Source organism: Archocentrus centrarchus, chromosome 2 (assembly GCF_007364275.1).
Source record: "Archocentrus centrarchus isolate MPI-CPG fArcCen1 chromosome 2, fArcCen1, whole genome shotgun sequence".
NCBI classification, from domain to species: Eukaryota; Metazoa; Chordata; class Actinopteri; order Cichliformes; family Cichlidae; genus Archocentrus; species Archocentrus centrarchus.
This window is the reverse complement of record NC_044347.1, coordinates 19243145-19268066: the sequence shown is the minus strand read 5'-3', so window position 1 is coordinate 19268066 and position 24922 is coordinate 19243145. Positions and strand designations below refer to the sequence as shown.

At 43.2% G+C, this 24922-nt stretch overlaps 3 non-coding genes and 2 pseudogenes across 3 annotated transcripts; 3 read left to right on the top strand and 2 right to left on the bottom strand.

The window, feature by feature from the left end:
* Positions 1-1565: 1565 nt before the first annotated feature.
* LOC115799517 (5S ribosomal RNA) lies at positions 1566-1684 on the bottom strand. The gene has a single exon (XR_004021589.1). It is a non-coding gene; the product is annotated as a 5S ribosomal RNA (ribosomal RNA).
* A 488-nt stretch (positions 1685-2172) lies between these two features.
* On the top strand, positions 2173-2291 carry LOC115799471 (5S ribosomal RNA). The gene has a single exon (XR_004021579.1). It is a non-coding gene; the product is annotated as a 5S ribosomal RNA (ribosomal RNA).
* Positions 2292-9073: 6782 nt separating this feature from the next.
* On the top strand, positions 9074-9192 carry LOC115799476 (5S ribosomal RNA). The gene has a single exon (XR_004021580.1). It is a non-coding gene; the product is annotated as a 5S ribosomal RNA (ribosomal RNA).
* Positions 9193-20463: 11271 nt separating this feature from the next.
* Positions 20464-20572, bottom strand: LOC115799522 (uncharacterized; annotated as a pseudogene).
* Positions 20573-21029: 457 nt separating this feature from the next.
* Positions 21030-21135, top strand: LOC115799527 (uncharacterized; annotated as a pseudogene).
* Positions 21136-24922: the final 3787 nt, after the last annotated feature.

Below are 24922 nucleotides of genomic sequence, written 5' to 3'. Positions count from 1 at the left end.
CACAGTCTTTATCTTTGTTTGCGGGTGTATATGGGTGGGTGAATGTGTGTAGATGTGTGAGTGTGTGTGTGCGTGCGTGTGTGTTTGTGTGTGTATGTGTGCATGTGTGTGGATGTGTGTGTGGCTGGACCTGGGTCTGGACCTTGTTGTATCTTGCCTCCCTGCTGCTCCTCTCTGGTCGCTCCTGTGTCCCCTGCCCCTCCGCCCCACTGGGTTGTGGGTGCCTTGGGGTTCCGGAGTGGGGCCGGATGTTCTGGCGTGGGCGGTGGCCTGCTCCCCTGGGGGTTGCGGTTCGGGGCTGCGTTGGCCTCTTCTGTGTGTGTGTGTGTGTGTGTGTGTGTGTGTGTGTGTGTGTGTGTGTCTGTGTGTGTGTGGTGTGGGGAGGTGTTGGGCGCGTCTCGGGCCCCTGGGGTCCTGACATCGGCTTGCGTGGGGGGCTGGCTTCCCGTTGCCTCTGGTTCTCTGGGGTCCTTGCCCATCAGCTGGGGAGGCTTTCATCTGGGACCTCCTTCGCTCGTCTGCCGGGGTGGGCATGCGGTTGGCATTGGAGTGTGTGGCCAATAGGTCTTCGGTGCACTTGATGGGTTACGGACAGTCCGGGCGTCCTGGATCTTTCTCTGTCCGTCTCGGGCTTCTGGTGGGCGGAGCTGCGGCTTTCCACCCTCGTTAGTAAGTATATTTCATGACATGGATGCTGGTGCTCACGCTTGCTCATGCGGGTGTGGCATGGCGGGATTGTTGGTTTGTGTGGCCATGCTTTGTTTCCTGTCTTGTTTTTTTTACTTGTAAATTTATTTTTCCAGGTATTGTTTGATGTTTTTTTTGTATGCTGTTTGCTGGACTATCCCCTTTTCCAATTTTCTCTCTTTTTTTATCCTTCTCTCTTTTCTCTATCAGCCTGTCAACTCTGGCATCACAATGACTGTATATGTGTAAATAATAGAAATAAATAAAATAATAGGACATTATTAACAAGAGGAGGATATAGAGAATCTATAGAGCTCATCTTGGAAGAGTAAATATATGGGGCACAATAGTGCATTCAGATCACAGTTCTGGTTGAAATATCTGCCAGACATGACAGGCTTAAAAAAAAAAAAAAAAAAAAGAGAGAAAATTGGAAAGAGATGAAAGTAAGGATATTAGAGGACAGACAGTGGTGAATGTCCTGGATCAGCACCTTCATCATCATTGATGCTCTTTGTGCAGAAAGGAAAGCAGGAAAAAAGCTACAGACTGCAGGAACATCTACTGACAGTCTAGAAACTAAAGTTAGGAAATAACGTTTGTGCATGTTTGTCATCTAGAAGATTTCAGACACATGAAATCAGAGTGAACTGAACCTCTGCTGGAAAACAGAATCACAACTCAAAAGTGGAATCAGAGAGGAGCAAGGATTTTCTTTGTTTTGTCAGTTTTAGTTTTAGGAAAAACTGACGAACATTACATTTAAAAGTGTTCTTATTTCCTGAACCTGTGTCTCCACCGTCATTGGAGACACAGCTGAGACATCTCCACTGAGTGAGCAGCAGCGCCCTCTGCAGTGCGTAGAGAAGAAGTGCAAAAGCTTACAGCACCTGGTATTCCCAGGCGGTCTCCCATCCAAGTACTGACCAGGCCCGACCCTGCTTAGCTTCCGAGATCAGACGAGATCGGGCGTGTTCAGGGTGGTATGGCCGTAAGCAATTGACAAGATGAATAACAGGCTTTTTATACATGCCAAAGAAAAAAAAAATACATTGTTCTATCTTCACCTTATACATTATTAGCCTCATAGCATAACTGCCTAACTAATTTTTAGGCAATAATAGGCAATAATGCAGGGTGAATCTACTGTGTCAGCAAAGTAGAGTCAGGCATAATCTCAATTTGGCCAAAAAATGACTTAGGCAATTATGCTAACGATATGCAGGCTGAAGCCTCCAAATGACAAACATGTTTTACTTTAAAATCGTCTTAACGGCCTGTGTGCCCTCTGTCACTGAAACACTGTCTTGTAATAAATCAAAATGTATTATTATTGATATATTACTGCAAGAAAAGCATTTTTGTTGCTAAATGTTGAAGCGACAGCAACTAAGGTTTGCATGTTTTATCTGTAAGATTTCAAATTGAATAGACATGTTCTAAGCTGTAACACGTATAAAAAGGTTGTTATTGAGTCATGCACTCGCTTACGGCCATACCACCCTGAACACGCCCGATCTCGTCTGATCTCGGAAGCTAAGCAGGGTCGGGCCTGGTCAGTACTTGGATGGGAGACCGCCTGGGAATACCAGGTGCTGTAAGCTTTTGCACTTCTCTCCACACACTGCAGAGGGCGCTGCTGCTCGCTGAGTGGAGACAGCTTCAGGAAAGACTTCAATAATCATATTAAACATCTAAAAACAGCTGAGCATTAACTTGTTGGTTTTTTTTCAGATTTAGGAAATCAGATTAATGGTTTGCTTGTGAGTTCAGCAGCTCAGGTGGAGCTGGCATATCAATAGAATAGAATAGAATAGAATAGAATGCCTTTATTGTCATTATACAGGATGTACAATGAGATTGGAGGGCCACTCCTGTTCAGTGCCATGTAACAGAAAATCAAACTCTCTAAAATAAAAATATTATAATCTAGTATGATCACTATAATCAAGAGATATACAGAAATAAACAATGTGTAAAATATACAAAAAATAGAATGTATAAAAATATATACATACATTGGTGCATCTGTACATTGTAAGAAAAGTAAATATGTGTATACATATAATAATGACGATGATGAATATTGCACTTTGTGAATGAATATTTCACTAGTGAATGAATACTGGATATTACACAATATAGGAATGTCAGATATTGTTCAGTATGAATAATATAATATTGCACAGTTACAGTGGGTGAGTGTGTGAGTTCAGGGTGGTGATTGCTCTGGCGAAGAAACTGTTCTTGAGTCTGTTTGTTCTGGCTTTGATGCACCTGTAGCGCCTGCCAGAGGGCAGCAGGTCAAACAGGTCAAAGCCAGGGTGTGAGCTGTCCTTGATGATGTTCCTGGCTCTGCTGATGCAGCGGGAGGTGTAGATGTCCATCAGGGAGGGGAGAGGGCAGCCAACGATTCTTTGTGCTGTCTTGACTACCCTCTGAAGCCTGACCCTGTCTGCCTCAGTGCAGCTGCCGTACCATACTGTGATACAGTACGTCAGCAGGCTCTCAATGGATGAGCGGTAGAAGGTCAGCAGCAGGTTTGAGTCCAAGTTGTTCTTCCTGAGGACCCTCAGGAAGTGAAGTCGCTGCTGAGCCTTCTTGATAACAGCTGTGATGTTATCTGACCAAGAGAGATCAGCAGAGATGAGGACACCAAGAAACCTGAAGGTGTGGACCCTCTCCACATGCTCGCCGTTGATGTAGAGGGGAGCTGGGTCAGTCCTGTGCTTCCTGATGTCGATGATGATCTCTTTGGTTTTCATGGTGTTCAGTACCAGGTTGTTCTCTGAACACCAGGCTGTCAACTTCAAGACCTCCTCTCTGTAAGCTGCCTCATCTCCCTTCGAGATGAGTCCGACCACTGTGGTGTCGTCAGCAAATTTGACGATGAGGTTGTTATTGTGGGCCGGACTGCAGTCATGGGTGTAGAGGCAGTACAGGAGGGGGCTCAGCACACAGCCCTGTGGGGAGCCAGTGCTCAGTGTGCGGGTGGAGGAGAGATGGGGGCCAAGTCTCACAGTCTGGGGCCGGTTGGTTAAGAAGTCCTTGATCCAGGAACATGTGAAAGGGGGGAGGCCCAGGGTGTGCAGTTTGGTGGTGAGAATGTCCGGGATGATTGTGTTGAACGCTGAGCTGTAATCCACAAAGAGCATGCGAGCGTAGCTCTGCTGCTGCTCCAAGTGGCTCAACACAGAGTGGAGAGCTACAGCGATGGCGTCCTCTGTGGATCTGTTTGCTCGATATGCAAACTGATGGGTGTCGAAAGTGGGGGGCAGGTGGTCTTTGATGTGCTGGAGAACCAGCCTCTCAAAGCACTTCATGATTACCGGTGTGAGGGCCACAGGGCGGTAATCATTTAGGCTGGTGACAGATGACCTTTTGCGGACAGGGATGATTGTGGCTGTTTTTAGGCAGGGGGGGATGACTGCTTGGGCCAGGGAGCGGTTGAAAATCCTGGTGAGAATCAGGGTGAGCTGGTGAGCACACGCTCTGATCACCTTGCCAGGTACTCCGTCTGGTCGGGTAGCCTTCCTGGGGTTCACTGCCAGGAGCACGCGCCGTACCTCATGCTCCTGGACAGTGAGTGGGGTGCAGCCTGGTGGGGGGGGCAGGACTGGAGCAGATGGGTGGTCCTGAGGCATCTCAAAGCGAGCAAAGAAACAGTTAAGTTCCTCTGCGAGTGACACACTCAGGTCTCCTGCAGTCACATCACAGCCTCTGAAGTTTGTGATGTTCTGAATGCCCTGCCACACCTCCCGTGTGTTATTGCTGGACAGATGGGACTCTATTCTCCTCCTGTAGTCCGTTTTGGCTTTTTTAATTCCTCTTTTCAGGTCAGCTCGAGCAGCACTGTACAGAGCTCTGTCGCCTGACCTGAAGGCAGCATCACGGGTTTTGAGGAGTGAACGGACCTGGCTGTTCATCCAGGGTTTCTGGTTAGGGAAAACCCGGATGTTTTTGCTGACAGTCACATTTCCAATACAGAACTTAATGTAGTCCAGTACCGTCCCTGTGAATGTTTCTAGGTCCTCGTGTTCGAATAAGTCCCAGTCTGTGTATGCAAAGCAGTCCTGTAGGTCGGAGAGTGCGTTTTCAGGCCAGGTTGTAATGGTTTTTACAGTAGGCCTGGCTCTCCGTCTGAGGGGGGTGTATGCTGGGGTGAGCAGCAGGGAAAGATGGTCGGACTGGCCGAGGTGGGGGAGGGGTTTGGCTCTGTAAGCGTGCTTAATGTTGGAGTACCGGCCAGACAGATCCACAGATGACGCCATATCCTTCCTCCTCCACAAGACCCTTTCACACATAGACACTGGTAAGGGGAACTATGTGAGAGTGCTGTTTGTAGATTACAGCTCAGCATTCAACACCATAGTTCCCTCCAGGCTGGTCTCTAAGCTGCTGGACCTGGGCCTGGGCCCATCCCTGTGCAGGTGGGTTCACAGCTTCCTGACCAGCAGACCACAGGTGGTACGAGTGGGTCACCTCACCTCATCCTCCCTCACCCTCAACACTGGATCCCCCCAAGGCTGTGTGCTCAGCCCTCTGCTGTACTCACTGTACACCCATGACTGCGAGGCCACGTCAGAGTCCAACGTCATCATCAAGTTTGCTGACGACACTGCTGTTGTGGGACTAATCTCTCACAATGAGGAGACAGCCTACAGGAGAGAGGTCTCCCGCCTGGAGAACTGGTGCCAGGAGAACCACCTCCTGCTCAACGTCAGCAAAACAAAGGAACTGATCGTGGACTTCAGCAGGAAGCAGCAGAGGGACTACCATCCACTTGTCATCAGTGGTGCTGAGGTGGAAAGAGTGGACACTTTCAAATACCTGGGAGTGACCATCTCACAGGACCTGTCCTGGACTCATCACATAAACATCACTGTGAAGAAGGCCAGACAGCGTCTCTACCTCCTCAGGCGGCTGAGAGACTTCAAGCTCCCACTCAAGGTGCTCAGGAACTTTTACTCCTGCACCATCGAGAGCATCATGCGTGGGAGCATCACCACCTGGATGGGAAACTGCACCAAGCAGGACTTCATGGCCCTAAAAAGGGTGGTTCGTTCAGCTGAACGGACCATCAGAACCACCCTCCCCAACCTGCAGGACATTTACACCAAGCAGTGCAGGCTGAGGGCCATGAAGATCCTAAAACAGCCCAGCCACCCCGGACACTCTCTCTTCTCCCTGCTCCCATCAGGCCGGCGTTACCGCTGCCTGAGGACTAAGACTGAAAGGTTGAAGAAGAGTTTTTACCCACAAGCCATCCGTCTGCTCAACTCTGAGCCCTAACTGGACCATTATTGCACAATGTAAATATTATAATTTAAAAAGTGTGTATAGTGTATAGTATATAGAGTATAGTGTATAGTGTGAATTACTTTTTTTAATTTTTATTCTTCTTATTTATATGTGTGTGTATATATGGTTGCAGGTACAAAATACATTTCACTGTGCATTGTACTGTGTATAACTGTGCATGTGACAAATAAACACTATCTTATCTTATCTTATCTTATCTAAACATGGTCAAGAGTGTTCTCCCCTCTTGTGGAACATTTGACATGTTGGTGGAATTTCGGGAGTACAGTCTTTAAGTTGGCCTTGTTAAAGTCTCCCGCGATAATAAGAACACCGTCGGGGTGGACCCGCTGCTGTTCGTTAATGGCGTTCAGCAGGAGAGAGAGCGCCATGCTAACGTTAGCATCGGGAGCTATATACACAGCTGTGACGATCACTGCTGTTAGCTCTCTGGGTCGAAAAAAGGGCCGACATCTTACAGACATGTACTCGAGGTCTGGGGAACAATGTTTGTCTATGATTGTTCCGTTGTTACACCAGTCCTCATGCACGTAAATACAGAGACCCCCTCCCCTGCTCTTACCGGAGTCCTTGGTCCGATCTCCGCGTAGCAGAGTGCGGCCTGCTAGCTGCACGCTAGCATCGGGAATGTGGGGGTTTAGCCAGGTCTCGGTGATAATCATTACACAGCAGTCACGAACATAGCGATTTACAGCCAGCTCTAACTGTAGGTTGTCCGTTTTATTTACCATGGACCTGGCGTTGGAGAGATACAGGCTCGGCAGAGGAGGCCTGTGTGGTTGGCATTTCAGCTTCAGCATAAAGCCGGACCTGCAGCCCCGCTTCTGCTTGCTCTCCCTCCGCCGTCGGCGGCGCCTTCCAGACCCGATAACAATCCACGGAGCCCCCGGCGGTCTCGCTATGTTGTCTGGGATGTTATGAGTGTAGTGAAAATCACTCGATACTGATATCTTGTGCCGGTAGCCAATGTCCACAAGATCCTGGCGTGTGTAGCAGTTGTTTGCAGAGACAGATGCACCAAAACTAACAAATATGAAATACAAAAAGTACAAAAAAGAGCACCGAAAGGAAGAGCTGTGAGCCGCTGCGTCTGTGCGCGCCGCCATCTTGCAAACACACTGACCTGAAAACTCAAACAGCGGTGTTTAACAACTGCTTCTAAACACACTACGACACATCGAACAGCCTGCTGAGCTGCAGACCAAAAAAGCTGAATGTAGCTCTGGTGCTGCAGTACTCTGGGGGTCGCTGCTGCGGGCCCCGGGTTCACCTCTTCCTATACCCTGCTGAGGTGTGGGAAATAGGGGTGCCTACTGAGCCAGTGATGCTGGCTCTCTTCTTCTTTGTCTTCTCAGCCCCCCCCTCCCCACCCCCACACACACACACACACACACATGCTACACACACACACTCTCATGCTACACATCACTCACACATGCAGGGTCTGGGAGAGGCCGCATGTGGAGCTGCATGACCACTCGCCTCTCCTTTTTAAATGCATTATAGTCGTTATAACTCACAACACATCCTGATACACATAGAACCTTGGGGGACAGGCATGCTACCCAGAGGTTGATGAGATGGGACTGCTGAGGCGGCCCCACTTAGACCCTCACTACTGGCTGCTACTCAATTTTAATTGCACCTTAGACATTAAGGGTTTTGGGGGGACGATGTGGGCGAGCATAACATCTGGCAGTTGAGGCTCGGGCCACAACTGTCCCCTCAATTTTAACAGCACCCAGCACACCTCATGCATTCAGAAACAGATATACATAATCTTATCTAATTGGGGGGGGGGGGGGGGTCCTAAACCCCTATTCCCTACACCCTGCCTGGGATGGGAGTTCGGGTGGGGCTCCGTGGACCTGGCTGACGATGTCCTGGGGTTGCTGTTGGCCCTGGAGGAGGGGTGTCCGCTCGCCCCCGCTTCAGAGGGTGGGTGGATGTGGATGAATGTGTGTCTTTGTTCATTTGTCACAGTCTTTATCTTTGTTTGCGGGTGTATATGGGTGGGTGAATGTGTGTAGATGTGTGAGTGTGTGTGTGCGTGCGTGTGTGTTTGTGTGTGTATGTGTGCATGTGTGTGGATGTGTGTGTGGCTGGACCTGAGTCTGGACCTTGTTGTATCTTGCCTTCCTGCTGCTCCTCTCTGGTCGCTCCTGTGTCCCCTGCCCCTCCGCCCCACTGGGTTGTGGGTGCCTTGGGGTTCCGGAGTGGGGCCGGATGTTCTGGCGTGGGCGGTGGCCTGCTCCCCTGGGGGTTGCGGTTCGGGGCTGCGTTGGCCTCTTCTGTGTGTGTGTGTGTGTGTGTGTGTGTGTGTGTGTGTGTGGTGTGGGGAGGTGTTGGGCGCGTCTCGGGCCCCTGGGGTCCTGACGTCGGCTTGCGTGGGGGGCTGGCTTCCCGTTGCCTCTGGTTCTCTGGGGTCCTTGCCCATCAGCTGGGGAGGCTTTCATCTGGGACCTCCTTCGCTCGTCTGCCGGGGTGGGCATGCGGTTGGCATTGGAGTGTGTGGCCAATAGGTCTTCGGTGCACTTGATGGGTTACGGACAGTCCGGGCGTCCTGGATCTTTCTCTGTCCGTCTCGGGCTTCTGGTGGGCAGAGCTGCGGCTTTCCACCCTCTTTAGTAAGTATATTTCATGACATGGATGCTGGTGCTCACGCTTGCTCATGCGGGTGTGGCATGGCGGGATTGTTGGTTTGTGTGGCCATGCTTTGTTTCCTGTCTTATTTTTTATTCTTGTAAATTTATTTTTCCAGGTATTGTTTGATGTTTTTTTTGTATGCTGTTTGCTGGACTATCCCCTTTTCCAATTTTTTCTTTTTTTTATCCTTCTCTCTTTTCTCTATCAGCCTGTCAACTCTGGCATCACAATGACTGTATATGTGTAAATAATAGAAATAAATAAAATAATAGGACATTATTAACAAGAGGAGGATATAGAGAATCTATAGAGCTCATCTTGGAAGAGTAAATATATGTGGCACAATAGTGCATTCAGCTCACAGTTCTGGTTGAAATATCTGCCAGACATGACAGGCCTGTTATTCATCTTGTCAATTGCTTACGGCCACACCACCCTGAACACGCCCGATCTCGTCTGATCTCGGAAGCTAAGCAGGGTCGGGCCTGGTCAGTACTTGGATGGGAGACCGCCTGGGAATACCAGGTGCTGTAAGCTTTTGCACTTCTCTCCACACACTGCAGAGGGCGCTGCTGCTCACTGAGTGGAGACAGCTTCAGGAAACACTTCAATAATCATATTATTAAACATCTAAAAACAGCTGAGCATTAACTATTGTTTCAACAGCCAGTCAAAAAATTACTTGTTTTACACAGTTTTGCCTACCTGAAATACTTTTCAATTCTCTGTGAAAGTTGCAGGGGGCCCTGCTATTGCTGCAGGGGAGAATCTATTTAAATAGGAATTTAATACTACATTATTCTACAGTGTTTTACTCTAGCAGACAGTCACACTGCTGCTCTGTCTGCAGCAGCCATGTTGCTTTCAGTCTGTATTATGTGTTTAACATTTTTTTTTTTAACCAGTCCCTGAGCCAGGCTGCTGTCCCTTCCTGCCTGAAGTCCTCCATTATCGTCCCCATCCCCAAGAAGAACACTATCAGAGGTTTGAATGACTACAGGCCAGTAGCACTAACACCAATTGTTATGAAGTGCTTTGAAAAGCTTGTCCGGGCTCACGTCATCTCCAGTCTCTCTCCCAGACTAGACCCCCACCAGTTTGCCTACAGAGCCAACCGGTCCACAGAGGACGCCATTGCCACGGCCCTCCACTCTGCCTTCTCTCACCTGGAGCAGGGGGGGAACTACGCTCGGCTGCTCTTTGTGGACTTCAGCTCGGCGTTTAACACCATCCTTCCTGGCAGACTGGTGACTAAACTGTCAGATCTGGGGATACCACGCTCCACCTGTCTTTGGATCAAGGACTTCCTGACAGACCGTTCCCAGAGGGTAAGAGTAGGTCCCCACCTCTCTTCAGCCATCAGCCTCAGCACCGGCTCTCCACAGGGCTGTGTGCTGAGTCCCCTACTCTTCACCCTCTACACACATGACTGCACCTCCATACATGCCAGTAACTGCATCATTAAGTTTGCGGATGACACCACTGTGGTGGGGCTCATATCAGGCGGGGATGAGTCAGCATACCGGGACGAGGTGCAGCGGCTGTCAAGGTGGTGCAGTGAGAATAACTTGATCCTGAACACCACTAAGACAAAGGAGATGGTAGTAGACTTTAGGGGGACAACACATGTCATTCAACCTCTGTTCATCGAGGGGGATGAAGTGGAGCTGGTTTCAGATTTTAGGTTCCTGGGAGTACATCTGCAGGATGATTTGACCTGGAGTATCAATACGACCAGCATTTACAGGAAGGCCCAACAGAGACTGCATTTCCTGAGGGTTCTTAGGAGCAACTATCTGACCCAGAATCTGCTGGTGTCCTTCTACCGTTGCTGTGTAGAGAGCATCCTGACCTACTGTCTGTGCGTGTGGTTCAACAGCTGCACAGCAGCAGACAGGAAAACACTCCAGCGAATCATCAACACGGCTCAAAAGATCATAGGCTGTCCCCTGCCCTCCCTCCAGGAACTGTTCAGTGCCCGCTGCCAAAGGAGGGCACAGAACATCCTCCAGGACCCCTCACACCCTGGACACTCCTTGTTTCAGCTACTGCCATCAGGCAGACGTTTCAGGACAATGAAGGCCAGAACAAACAGACTGAGGAACAGCTTTTATGCCAGGGCTATCATTGAACTGAACTCTGTGTGGTTTGGACAGTGATGTGGGGTGGTAGTGCTGACTGTGTGCGTGCGTTGGTGTGTGTATTGGGGCTAGATTCATCTTAATTTACTATTGTGCACTGTATTTTAGTAATCATTTTTATCACTCATATTTTTATTATTTTATTATTTATTGTCTGAGGCACCTAGAAAGGAATGCATTTTAAATTTCGTTGTGCAACTTCTGTGTACAATGACAATAAAGATTCTGATTCTGATTCTGATTCATATTCTCCCCAGTTATCGCTCTATATTTACCCTAATGCAGCTTTTATTTATGACTTTAAAGTGTGCACTTTATGTGCTTTAATGAATAGGACTTGCTAAATTAAAAAAGCTAATTACTGTTAAAAAATGAATATTGAAGTTAATTAATGTTTTAAAGTATTTTAAACAGTTTTAGTTTTTATTCCTTTTATTTCCTTTTATTCATACACTGGCAGTGTGCAACAGTCTATGTGCAGATTTGATAAGGTCAGCATATGTCCTGTTTTTAGGATCATATATTCATGGTCACAGAATAAAATTTTTGTAAAATTATTTGTAGCCAACAGGAGAAATAATCAAAGAATAAAGTTATATCTAAGAATCTATATTTATTGCTGATGCTCATCAATATACTTCAGACACTACTGATAAAGTTCAGACCCTCCTACTCTTTGCACACAGAGGTCTGAGGGATCTTCCAGGAAAAGTGATGTTATTTTCCAGAGAGCTGATTAGTCAGTAGGTGATGATCTCTACCTGATGATCTCTAATTTGGAACAAAAGTTGCTTTGGAGCAGATTGTTATCATTAATTTTAAATGCCTATATATGACTCAGAAAGCTCCTGTCATTCAAATTTCTGTACACTGCATTCCAAATTATTAACTGGCTGTTAGAGCTTTAATAAAATTTTATTGAACTAACCTCCCAATGATAACAGTATTTTTTTTTTTTTACCTCCGTCTGCCTATCGGTGGATGAGGTATTAAAAATACATAAAGAGTAACACCTGCATCTCTCCCTCTTCCTTCTTTGTTTTCCACTTCACACTTACAAAGATGTTCTGTTGTGCAGGTGTGAAAACAAATATATTTCCATGTGAATTTGATACTTCAGAGAAATCCCAGTGTAGGTCTGAGCAATTACTTTATTTTAAATCATAATTGCAATTTGAAATTATGCAATTAGCAAATCACAAAAACTACAATTAGCATTCAAGTTATGCATCTGATCCAGGTTTGAAATATTCAATTCAATTCAATTCTATTTATATAGCACCAAATCACAACAAACAGTCACTGCAAGGCTCTTCATATTGTAAGGTAAAGACCCTACAATAATTACAGTGAAAACCCAACAGTCAAAACAACCCCCTATAAGCATGCAGTTGGTGACAGTAGGAAGGAAAAACTCCCTTTTAATAGGAAGAAATCTCTGGCAGATCCAGGCTCAGGGAGGGGCAGTCATCTATATAGCATTAGTTTTGTGTACCAGTCATGCTGAGCAATTAGAAATGACCCAAGATGACTGTTTATACCCAAGAATGACATACATAGGAACCCAACAAAACAATAACGTGTCCCCCATACTAGTGTTTGCGTTAAATAATAGCAGGAGGAAGCTAGGCTAAGCTAAGCTAACTGCTAGGCAAACCACAGGTCTTACAACAGTATTACAGGTTTCTGGATAACTTTAGTTCAACTTAACATTGAATTAACATGACAAATTTAACATTTATTTTCATAACTCAGTCTTTTGTTTGTGGTAATGCTCCATCTTATGTTATAAATCTATTAGATTCTGACAGTATCTGTAATACAGTCTTTGGACTTGATTGATTTGAGTCTCTTAGCTGACCAGCTCACCATGGGCTAATGCCCGGCCACCAGACGCTCTCCCTCCCCAGGCCTGGCTCCAGGGTGGGGCCCCGGTAACCCTATTCCGGGCAGGGTAAACTGTTCCCTTGTTGTTACAGACTGTCTGGACCCTCCCCCAGGACCAGTTTGCCATGGGAGACACTACCAGGGGGACAAGCCTTTATCCTCTCAAGGATATTTGAGTGGGCATGTGAGTTTGCCCGACCAGTCTACATGTGCTTTGTGGACTTGGAGAAGGCATTCGACCGTGTCCTTCGGGGTATCCTTTGGGAGGTCCTGCGGGAGTTTGGGGTGTCTGGCCCGTTGTTGCGGGCCATTCAGTCTCTGTACAACCGCAGTGAGAGATTGGTCCATATAGCTGGTAATAAGTCGGATTCGTTTCCTGTGGGTGTTGGACTCCGTCAGGGCTGCCCTTTGTCAGTGATTCTGTTCATAATTTTTATGGACAGAATTTCTAGGCGTAGCCAGGTGGCGGAAGGCTTCTTCCTTGGTGGCCTCAGAGTCTTCTCTCTGCTCTTTGCAGATGATGCAGTCCTGTTGGCTTCATCAGCGGGTGGCCCCCAGCTCGCAGTGGAACGGTTCGCAGCTGAGTGTGAAGCGGCCGGCATGAGAATCGGCACCTCTAAGTCTGAGGCCATGGTCCTCAGCCGGAAAAGGGTGGAGTGCCCTCTCTGGCTGAGAAACGAGTTCTTGCCCCAAGTGGAGGAGTTCAAGTATCTCAGGGTCTTGTTCAAAAGTCATGGGAGAAGGGACCGGGAGATTGACAGACAGATTGGGGCTGCTTCTGCAGTGATGCGGACGCTGCACCGGTCTGTCGTGGTGAAGAGGGAGCTTAGTGTAAAAGCGAAGCTCCCGATTTACCGGTCGATCCACGTTCCTACCCTCACCTATGGTCACAAGCTTTGGGTAGTGACCGAAAGAATAAGATCGCGAATACAAGCGGCAGAAATTAGTTTCCTTCGAAGGGTGGCTGGCCTCTCCCTTAGAGAAAAGATGAGGAGTGCGGCCACCATGGAGGGGCTCAGAGTAGAGCCGCTGCTCCTCCACATCGAAAGGAGCCAGTTGAGGTGGCTCGGGCATCTGATTAGGATGCCCCCTGGCCGCCTCTTGGGTGAGGCGTTCCGGGCATGTCCCACCGGGAGGAGGCCCCGTGGTAGACCCAGGACACGCTGGAGAGATTATGTATCTCTTGGCTGGCCTGGGAAAGCCTTGGGATCCCTCTGGATGAGCTGGAGGAGGTGGCTGGAGAGAGGGAAGCCTGGGCTTCTCTGCTTAGGCTCCTGCCCCCGTGACCCGGCCCCGGGTAAGCGGGAGAGAATGGATGGATGGATGGATGGATGGATGGATGGAACTACAATGGCAAAGGTGAAATGATAAAAAAAGATGTTTTTTGACAGATTTAATTGAATGTAAAACATTTTCATTTCCTAATATTCTGTAATTTCATTCTCTGATTTTTTCATGATGTAGCAGGAGCTTTACAGTTAATAGGACAAAAGGTCATGTTTAATAAAAAAACAATTCCTTCCTTTGAACGTGTTCTGATGGCATTCACTTGGATTTGATGTCGTTAAATAAATGAACCTGAGGACATTGACCATCTGCATTGCATAGAACTAATTCCAAATGTAACTGCACAAAGAAGGGCTTCATCATACTGTGGGTGGAAGGTTTATTTTTGGTGTGAATACCACAACATGAATAACCACATTCTTCCATTCATGACCACAACTGAACAGCATATGACTTTTTCCAACCTGGTAATGAACCCTGTCACAAAGGTGTGAACAACTGAAGGTGAGTGAAGAAGAAACACATCATTGTGGGAACCCAGCCTAGAAGTAACACATGCGTGAATAAGAGTTTGTTTTTTTTAAATAAGTAAAGTTAAAAGGAAAGCTTAATTAGTAATGATGGTAAAAAATATGAACTGCTTAAAAATAAATATAACAATAAACAACATAAAAATATAATAAAAATATAAAACTAGCTAGGGGAATGTTGAATGCCTGGTATCCTCCTTAATGTCCAGGAGAAGCAGTCTGACTGTGGCTGGGATGGAACCATCCCTCGTCGGTGGTGATGCTTACTGGCCGGTGATGTCTTGAGTCCTTCCAACTGCACAAAGATTAAGTTGGGTGATGGTGATCTCTGGGGATATTTGTGCCTTCTTCCCTGGAGAGATTTCCTCTCTGCCTGGTTGGTACTCCCAAACCGTAACTTGATGCTGTTGATGAGAATGCTCTGCTGAAACACTGCAGATGAGTAGCTGTGCTTTTTTTCAGGTCTTTTTTTTTGGGGGGGGGCCAGCTCTGGTTCTCTGTAAAGTAAAGGCCAGCAAACTCAAAACTGTCCATCCACTCCACCACAATTCCCTTGATGTTGCCTTCTGAAATAAATGATGAACATTTTAGCTTTTCCTTCGTTAAGAAGAAGGTCATTCTCTTCTCTGTAGCAGCTGATGTTGTTACCAGTGCCACAGGCCTGAAGTAATTCATTGACACTGCATTTTTTAAATTTATTTTATTTTTTGGCACATATGGTTCAATGGATTTTTCTAGTTATTTAATATAGTAACTGCATTGCACTATATTAACCCATCCATGGGAGGTCACAAGCCAGAGCGCTCCCGGTGTATTCCAGACCTGAATAAATGGGGAGGGTTACATCAAGAAGGCATAAAATCTTTGGCAAATCCGATGTGTAGATCATCAAGAATGACATTTCCATACTGAATCAGTTGGAGTGCAGTTGGGTTAATGACCACCTTCAGTGCTGTTGGCCAAAGACAAAGGAAGAGGAGAGGGGGGAGGCATGCTCAGAGACAGCGTGAGAGAGAGAAGGAAAAGCAGGACTGTGGAGGTGAGAGTGTGAACCTTTCTGAGTCACAAACAAAAAAGTGTTAAAATTTCTTAGAACTGGTGGGCTGGTGACATAGATGTTAATGTGAATGATTAGTTGAGGTGGTGCCGGTCAAACATATAAAAATCAAAGTCTCCAGGTCCAAGAATATTCTGTTCCTCTGTGACAGAAGTGAACTGTAACCTGCTCAGGTAGAATTTACTAACAGACGTGATCTCGGCTCATCTCGACTCTTCACTCCTCATTAGGTAAGAAATTTTTATTTGCATTTTAAAAGTGTTTTATAGGCAACAGACTCATGTTGAATATTTCCAAGAAAAAGTGATAACTCTCTCTGCTGCAACACTTTTCCACTCACATTCACTACAAAAGACATGAGCGTCACCACATGCTGCAATCATCTGGTTTCTGTGAGCATGTTAATGAGCTTCATGCATGTACAGAGTGGCCTGTCTTTATTTATTTATGCTCAAATAAATTTTCATTTTCATTCAGAATGAGCAGACTATCAGATGAATTCACTGTAACTGTTCACCAGTTTCAGAGCATTTCATCCACTGAAGACATCTTCATCACCTGCTGTTCCAGATGACCAACTCCTGCCTGAACCGCTGCAGGTTACCCAACCAACCAACCAGCTACTCATCAGTAAAGCAAAAAATAAGGTAAGAATCCTCATTTGCAAAAGTCTGAATTACAAGTGCCATTTATTACTAACAGATACAATTAACAAGAGCAAGAACACTGTGCTGAATATCTTTTAATGCAGGAAACGTCATCATGTCTTCAGTTTGTTTCAGAGAGGTGCAGTAGATCATTGTTACTACAGACCAAACTGAAAAGATCCTGTGAGAGCAGCAGAGCGTTTACATTAAACATGATTTCATGTCTCAGTTGAACATTTAAGATCTCGCATGTTGTCACAATTAACATGCTAATGAGCGTAATGAGGCATTAAGACATTTACTGGTAATGAAACACTGATAACTGCAGTGGAGGATTTACATGATTATTATTGATAATATGTTAAGTAGTATTAATCAAGGTCATTAGGAAACTGTGAGGCCAAATAAAAACAAGAAAAACAGAGTCATGAACAAGACGGTGCCCAGAGAATATGTTTAAATGTATGTTTGTGGATCCAGTATGTGATTTTATAAGGCAAACAGAACATATTTCAATTTGACTGCTTCTTTTATTTAAAAACATGGCAGAAAGACAAGAAAAGAATGACGCTTATAAAAGGAAGAAGAAGGTCGATCAGCCATGTGTGTTTGCAGCTGACAGGGAAGAAAAAACTGTTGCTTCTAATTACTGCCAGAAGTAACACAGTTGGAGATTGTAAAGCAACAGAGAAGATCAATTATTCTCATAATCACTGCAATGCTACCTTTTGCTGCACTAAATCCTTAATCTGAAAAATGTTCCTGTTTTCCCTTCATCAGGAAATAATGAGGATCCTGTTTGCCTGTTTGCTGCTTGTGCTGCTCTTTGCTGCTGGACTTTCAAAGACAGACGATCTTCACGAGAACAGACCTGAAGAAACCCCTTATGAAAAGTTTAAACGACAGCACATCGACGCCAAGATGACTGTGACGCAGTGTGATACAGAAATATCACGCAGGGGCATCTACAAAAATGACAACAGTTGCAAGGAAACAAATACATTCATCCTTAGTCTTCCTGAAAAGGTCAAATCCATTTGTAGAGGTCAAGGAAGATATGATCAAAATAGCGGCATGACGTACAGTAACATAAAGTTTCAGATTGTTAAATGTAAGCTGAAAAATGAGGGAGCCCGAAAACCCAACTGTCAGTATAAAGGCAGGCATCTCACAAACAGAATTGTTGTAGTCAAATGTGAAGGAAAGTTACCCGTGCACTATGAGGGTAATAAACTGCCCTCTGAAAACAATAATCACGAGGAAAAGCTGCATGGTTTCCATTTCTGAATGCACTTTCAGTGAGAAATCATGTGAAATGCAGCCACAGGTTTTCATACATTACCGTGGACTACATAGGCTTTATTTGAAGTCATGGCCTCTGTTACATTTTTAAGACCAAATAAACATTTTTGAGAAAAAAATTGCTACATTTCTGATAAATTCTACCTAAATTAATTGGAAGCGTTTTTCAGATTTTATTTTTTTACTTAGCCTTTTAGCTTATTTAGGACTTTTAGAACTGTGAAGGAAATGTTTAAATTCCACCATGAATACTTTTGTATTACTAGTAGTGACTGTAGGCTACACCCACATTTACTTCAGCTGTGGGGTGAAAATGTAAGAGTGATTTTTGATAACTCTTGGATCCAGCTTGCTTCTAATACACCAGTTAAAATGATTTATTATCTGTGTGTGAACATTTGGAGCATCACGAGTCACAGGACTCACAAAGGTCTCAGAAAGCTGACACGTTCTTACTCAGTGCCTGCATATCTTTGATTTTGTTTGCTTTATTTACCAACTCCAGCTGCAATGTTGTATCTGTGATTAGATGCCCCTCTGTACGCATGTTCTTCTCATTTACTGAATTTAAAAAAGTGTCTGTTTCACAGCATACAAAAAAAAATAAACTCAATAAAATCAGTTTGCTGCCTCTGAGAATATCTTTTATCTAAGATTCCTCTTATTTCTCTCATTTGATGCTGATGATTAAGACGTAAGATGAAGTTTGAAGCATTAAAAACTGAAAGAAAACTAATAAAAGGGAAAAAGAAACTATTATGGGGGAAGCAGCTCAGACAAACTTGTTTGTCGGCAGATTTAAGTGCTGCTCCACCTGTTAGTGAAGCAATGCTCAGTGTTTGTAAAACATCCTGAATGCATTCATTGACAAAAATTATGTTCCAGTAAGTTACTATGCTGCATATTACTTAACTGCAGAGTGATAATCCATGATCCATGGATCCATCCATGTTCTTCTGCTTGTCCAGTTCAGGGTCACAGAGAGCACTCTCCCAGCTGTCACAGCGCCCCAAAACACACAATTCAAAATGTCTTTGCTGTTGTTTCTTCAGGTATTACTTGGAAGTTGTTTAAAATCTGGGCAGCTCAAGTTCCAGTTATATATCCTAACATAATACAGTCATACAGCTATCACTGCTGCAAAGATCAGGGTCAAAAACTGTTTTTCTTCCTCCTGTGCACACACCTGAATGAATGAACTCTTCTTTTATAAATAGGGTTAGATTTTAAGCAGATTAGGCTGTTTTTGACCATCAATGCATCCACAAAGTTTGCTTGTCAGCACAGCCTGAAAGCTGTGCTGACAAGCAAACTGGTCTGAGCTACTTCCTCTGTGATAGTTTTGGTTTTGCTTTTGTTACTTTGATTTCAACTTTTAATACTTCTAAGTTGATCTAATGCCTCAAATGTCATCATAAAAGATCATGAAAGAAAGGGAAAAAAAATTGGCAAAATAAGAGGCAGCAAACTGCTTTCATTGGGTTCATTTATTAATTTTTTTGTGTATTGTGGAACAGACACTCTTTAATGCAGTAAATGAAGAGAAGATGAGTACAAAGCAGCATTAGTTTATACAAGTTACACTGCAGCTCCAGCTGGCAAATAAAGCAAAAAAAGTTAAACAACAATAAAAGGCACGCAGGGCAGTGAGTCAGAACATGTTGGCTTGTGAGTCCTGATGCTCCAGATGTTCAAAGAAAAATATTTCTTAACCCCAAACTCTGCAATCGGATAATCGATTTTAACAGGCATATTAGAAACAAGCTGGAGATTTACATTATTCTAACACACAGCTGTAATGCAGCTGTGGCCTACGATCACTGAAAATGGAGGAATTTAAAAATGTTTTTCACAGATTACAAGATAAGACAATAAACAAAGCAACTAAATTTTTTTTTGTTAAATCAGTACAAGTGTGAGGCTTTAAGGGGTTAATTTTTTTTTTTTTCAAATAATTTATAAGTGACTGATTTAAAAATGTTCTGTGACATTTAGGTAGAACTGATGAGAAATGTGGCTCTTTTTTGTAAACAAAGATTTATATTTGGTGTCCTTGGGGTGAAAAAAAAACAACTTAGAATTACATATTATTGGTTTCCTTTTTTATTTACTGAGAGTCTGTGAAGCAGGGATGATGTGAAGCCCTCAGAGCTCAGCATTAACTTCTCGTTGGTCAAATATCCACTCCAGTGTTCACAAAATTCCCCAAACATGATCTGACTTCTTCACATTCATATCTTCAGCTGAGGTGGTCATCTACTCTGAAAACAAACACTTGAATGAGCTTCAGTTTGTATCCCAGAGGGAAGTTTGTCAGATCTGCTTCTTTATATGAACATGACCTGATGTTTGTTTTGTAAAATTCTTTGTAAACTGCAAATCAGTTTTGTGATGGTTTTTTTGTAATTGTATTAAATTTTACATGCCGCAGTGTTGTTTTATGTCTCCATCTTATAAATCCACCATAATAGTGTCTAAAGTGAACTGAATGCATTTCTATTTGAACTCTATTTTGTAGCGGATGATGAAGCTACAATTAAAGGTTCTACTGTTCTGACACTTTCAGTATTTCCTATGCATAAATGGCCATCACTTCCAAAAAAGTTAATTTTGAGATGAAAGTAAAAGCTACAGACTGCAGGAACGTCTACTGACAGTCTAGAAACTAAAGTTAGGAAATAACGTTTGTGCATGTTTGTCATCCAGAAGATTTCAGACACATGAAATCAGAGTGAACTGAACCTCTGCTGGAAAACAGGATCACAACTCAAAAGTGGAATCAGAGAGGAGCAAGGATTTTCTTTGTTTTGTCAGTTTTAGGAAAAATGTACAAACATTAGTTTTAAAAAGTTCTTATTTCCTGAACCTGTGTATCCACCATCATTTGTGACACAGCTGAGACATCTCCACTGAGTGAGCAGCAGCGCCCTCTGCAGTGCGCAGAGAAGAAGTGCAAAAGCTTACAGCACCTGGTATTCCCAGGCGGTCTCCCATCCAAGTACTGACCAGGCCCGACCCTGCTCAGCTTCTGAGACCAGACATGTTCAGGGTGGTGTGGCCGTAAGCAAATAAGAGGGTAGATAATAGACTTTTTATATATGCCAAACAAAATTCTATCTTCACCTTATATATTAGCCTCATAGCACAATTGCCTAACTAATTTTTAGGGAATAATAGGCCATAATGCAGGGTGAATCTACTGTGTCAGCAAAGTAGGCCAAATTGAGCATAATCCCAATTTGGCCAAAAAATGACTTAGGCAATGTGTGCAAGGTGAAGCCTCCAAAGGACAAACATCGTCTTAACGGCCTGTGTGCCCTCTGTCACTGAAACACTGTATTATAATAAATTAAAATGTATTATTATTGATATAGTACTGCAAGAAAAGCATTTTTGTTGCTAAATGTTGAAGCAACAATTAACAACTAAGGTCTGCATGTTTTATCTGTAAGACTTCAAAATGAATAGAGACCTGTTCAAAGCTGTAACAAGTATAAAAAGGTTGTTGTTTAGCACCGCTCTTGCTTACGGCCACACCACACTGAAGACGCATCTCAGAAGCTAAGCAGGGTCGGGCCTGGTCAGTACTTGGATGGGAGACCGCCTGGGAATACCAGGTGCAGTAAGCTTTTGCACTTCTCTCCACACACTGCAGAGGGCGCTGCTGCTCACTCAGTGGAGACAGCTTCAGGAAAGAATTCAATAATCATATTATTAAACATCCCAAACAGCTTAGCATTAACTTGTTGTTGTTGTTGTTTTGTTTTTTTTCAGATTTATAAAATCAGATTAATGGTTTGCTTGTGAGTTCAGCAGCTCAGGTGGAGCTGGCATATCAAACACACTGACCTGAAAACTCAAACAGCGGTGTTTAACAACTGCTTCTAAACACACTACGACACAATCGAACAGCCTGCTGAGCTGCAGACCAAAAACCGAATGTAGCAAAAAAGAAAGACATGAATTATAGTTTTCAAAGCAAGTTAAAGTGAAAAATTCCAATTAAAGTTCCAGCCCCATGTTTAGCTTCTGTAGTTAAAAAGAAAAAGGCTAGAGTACCCAAATTGCAAAACTTAATGTAATAGCCTGGTCCAGGAGGTCCACGCTCAGCAACTTCATCATCACTGATGCTCTTTGTGTAGAAAGGAAAACAGTAGGAAGCTACAGACTGCAGGAACATCTACTGACAATCTGAAAAGTAAAGCTAGGGAATAATGTTGTCACGGCCAGTTAATGGGCAATGATAGGGGTTTTCCAGAGCCAATAATAACCAGAGGGCGTAGTTTTTTCAGGTGATTCTGGTTCGGCCAGTTAACAGGTGAAAACGTTCACCGCTACGTTTAATGTATGTCTGCTTGTTACAAACTATCTCAATTAAAATAGAGATTAACTAATTGTGTTTCATGTTATTTTGATCAATTTCAACAACACAGCACAGCTCAAAAAACACTGCTTATGACCAGAGATTTCACATATATACATATCTATATATATATATATATATATATATATAATATATATATATATATATATATATATATAATATATATATATTATATATATATATATATATACACATATATATATATATATACACATATATATATATATATATATATATATATATATATATATATTATATATATATATATATATATATATAATATATATGTGTGTGTGTGTGTGTGTGTGTGTGTGTGTGCTTGTCATAGTACCGGCAAGAATTTAAAACTACTTTCACCCCTGGTGATAAGTCAAGTGATGAAGGACAATGTAAAATGGTGAGTCAGTGATACACACTCGAAAAGGAAAATATATATTTTTAAAATTTTATGAAATACAAACTTATTGGTTACTGAATGCACAAAACTTCTATTACTAATCCAACATTGCCCTGGATTCAGAAAGTGAATTTATTGCATAGACTGTTAACTTTACAGTGTGCAACAGGCATAGCAAACATTTTAAACATGACAAACACTATAGTTTGTGTTTTTAAAAAAAAAAAAATCATGTTATCCTGATGTGTTACAAATGAAACACGCTATTAGGGCTATTAACTCTAGTTTCAACAGCCAGTTAAAAAATTACTTGTTTACAACAGTTTTGCCTACCTGAAATACTTTTCAATTCTCTGTGAAAGCTGCAGGGGGCGCTGCTGCTGCAGAGGAGAATGTATTTAAATAGGAATTTAATACTACATTATTCTACAGTGTTTTCCTCTCGCACACACTCACACTGTTGCTCTGTCTGCAGCAGCTGTGTTGCTTTCAGTCTGTAATATGTGTTTAACGTCTTCATATTCTCCCCAGTTATCGCTCTATATTTACCCTTATGCAGCTTTTATTTATGACTTTAAAGTGTGCACTTTAAGTTCTTTAATCAATAGGACTTGCTAAATTAATAATGCTAATTACTGTTAAAAAATGAACATTGAAGTTAATTAATGTTTTAAAGTATTTTAAACAGTTTTAGTTTTTATTCCTTTTATTCATACACTGGCAGTGTGCAACAGTCTATGTGCAAATTTGATAAGGTCACCAAATGTTCTGTTTTTAGGATCATATATTCATGCTCATAGAAGAAAGTTTTTGTAAAATTATTTGTAACCAACAGGAGAAATAATCAAAGAATAAAGTTGTATCTAAGAATGTATATTTATTGTTGATACTCATCAATATACTTCAGACACTACTGATAAAGTTCAGACCCTCCTACTCTTTGCACACAGAAGTCTGAGGGATCTTCCAGGAAAAGTGATGTTATTTTCCAGGGAGCTGATTAGTCAGTAGGTGATGATCTCACCTGAGATCTCTAATTGGAACAAAAGTTGCTTTGGAGCAGATTGTTATCATTAATTTTAAATGCCTATATATGACTCAGAAAGCTCCTGTCATTCAAATTTCTGTACACTGCAGCTAAAATACATGCTTTTAAGATAAACCATGTATGGTGCTTAGTGGTCAATCTGATACCACAAAGATGAATAATGTAATTTAAAGAGCAGATGACACATTATCTTTGAACACAGATAAAGCAGCAGACACTTGTTGGTGAGCCAACAATATGTCTGCAGAATGTGCAACTCTTATCAGTGGGATCAGGAACATCTCATTTCCTGTTTTTGGTAGGAAATGAAGTGCCTGCTAATTTATCTGTGTTCAAACATAATGTGCCATCTTCTCTTTAAATTACATTATTCATCTTTGTGGTATCAGATTGACCGCACATGGTTTATCTTACATTTAAAAAAAACAAACATATATTTTAGCTGCATCATTGCACCACAAAAACAATGTTTGCAACACCGTGCTATCAAAATTTGTCAAGATACGATTACCACTGAGGGCAGCACGGTCAGCACTATTGTCTCACAGTTTGAAGGTCTGGGTTCAAACCCACCTTGGCCCGAGCCTTTCTGTGTGGAGTTTGCATGTTCTCCCTGTGTCTGTGTGGGTTTTCTCTGGGTACTCCAATTTCCTTCCACAGTCCAGAGACATGCAGTTACTCGGGTTAGGTTAAGTGGTGATTCTAAATTGCCCATAGCTGTGAATGTGAATGGATGTCTGCAAAAATATACAGTTCCAACCAAATACTACAGTATAGCAAAAAAAAAAAAAAAAAAGTACATACAAATACCCAGAAGCTAAAGGAACACAGAGTGTGTGTGAGTCTAGACTGATTAAAACATTGTGGGAAGAGGTCAGAGGGACTTGGCTAAATGTTCTCAAAAGAAACTTCATCAGACCCAAAACTCTTTCTATGAAGACTTAAAAATCCTCAGCCTTTTAAAGACACTGGTTAAGGCACTGAAAATTACACACTAATGGAGTAATGGAGAGGAGAGTGTCTTACTGAGTTGGGGATATGATAAAAAGTATATGTATTTGCTTCCTGTAATAGATGTGAATTTCTGTACCTAAGTCTTCAGACACTGGCTGCTTTCCACTCATTTTCAGTGCAGTCCTGTGTGGCTGCAGATCATGGAGTGAAAAAGTGAATTCACATTAATCTTCTCCTCAGGAAGAGCCCTTGATGATGACAGTGTCTGTGTGCCCAGTTAGCTTTAGGGATATACTTCAGTCAATTGTTGCCCATTTCATGTAGATTTAATTACCTGTCTTAGGTGGACAAAGTGTGCACACTAGATTGCAATTGTACATTGTGTATGGTGGTGATCATAAATATCAGTTCCTTCTGTTGAATGAAAATTCTGCAGGAAGAAGAAAATCTTGCTCCCCCTGAACCCGCGGGCCTCCACTTTAAGGTCAGTAGGATCACACAGGGGTAAACAACTGACCTTAATTTAAAGATGGCTGTCAGTGACAGTTGCAGCTTTCTTCTGACAAACCTTTAAAAGCTGTTTAAATAGTGTAGTGTAATAACAAAACTCATCAGTAACATTTGCTCCCAGCA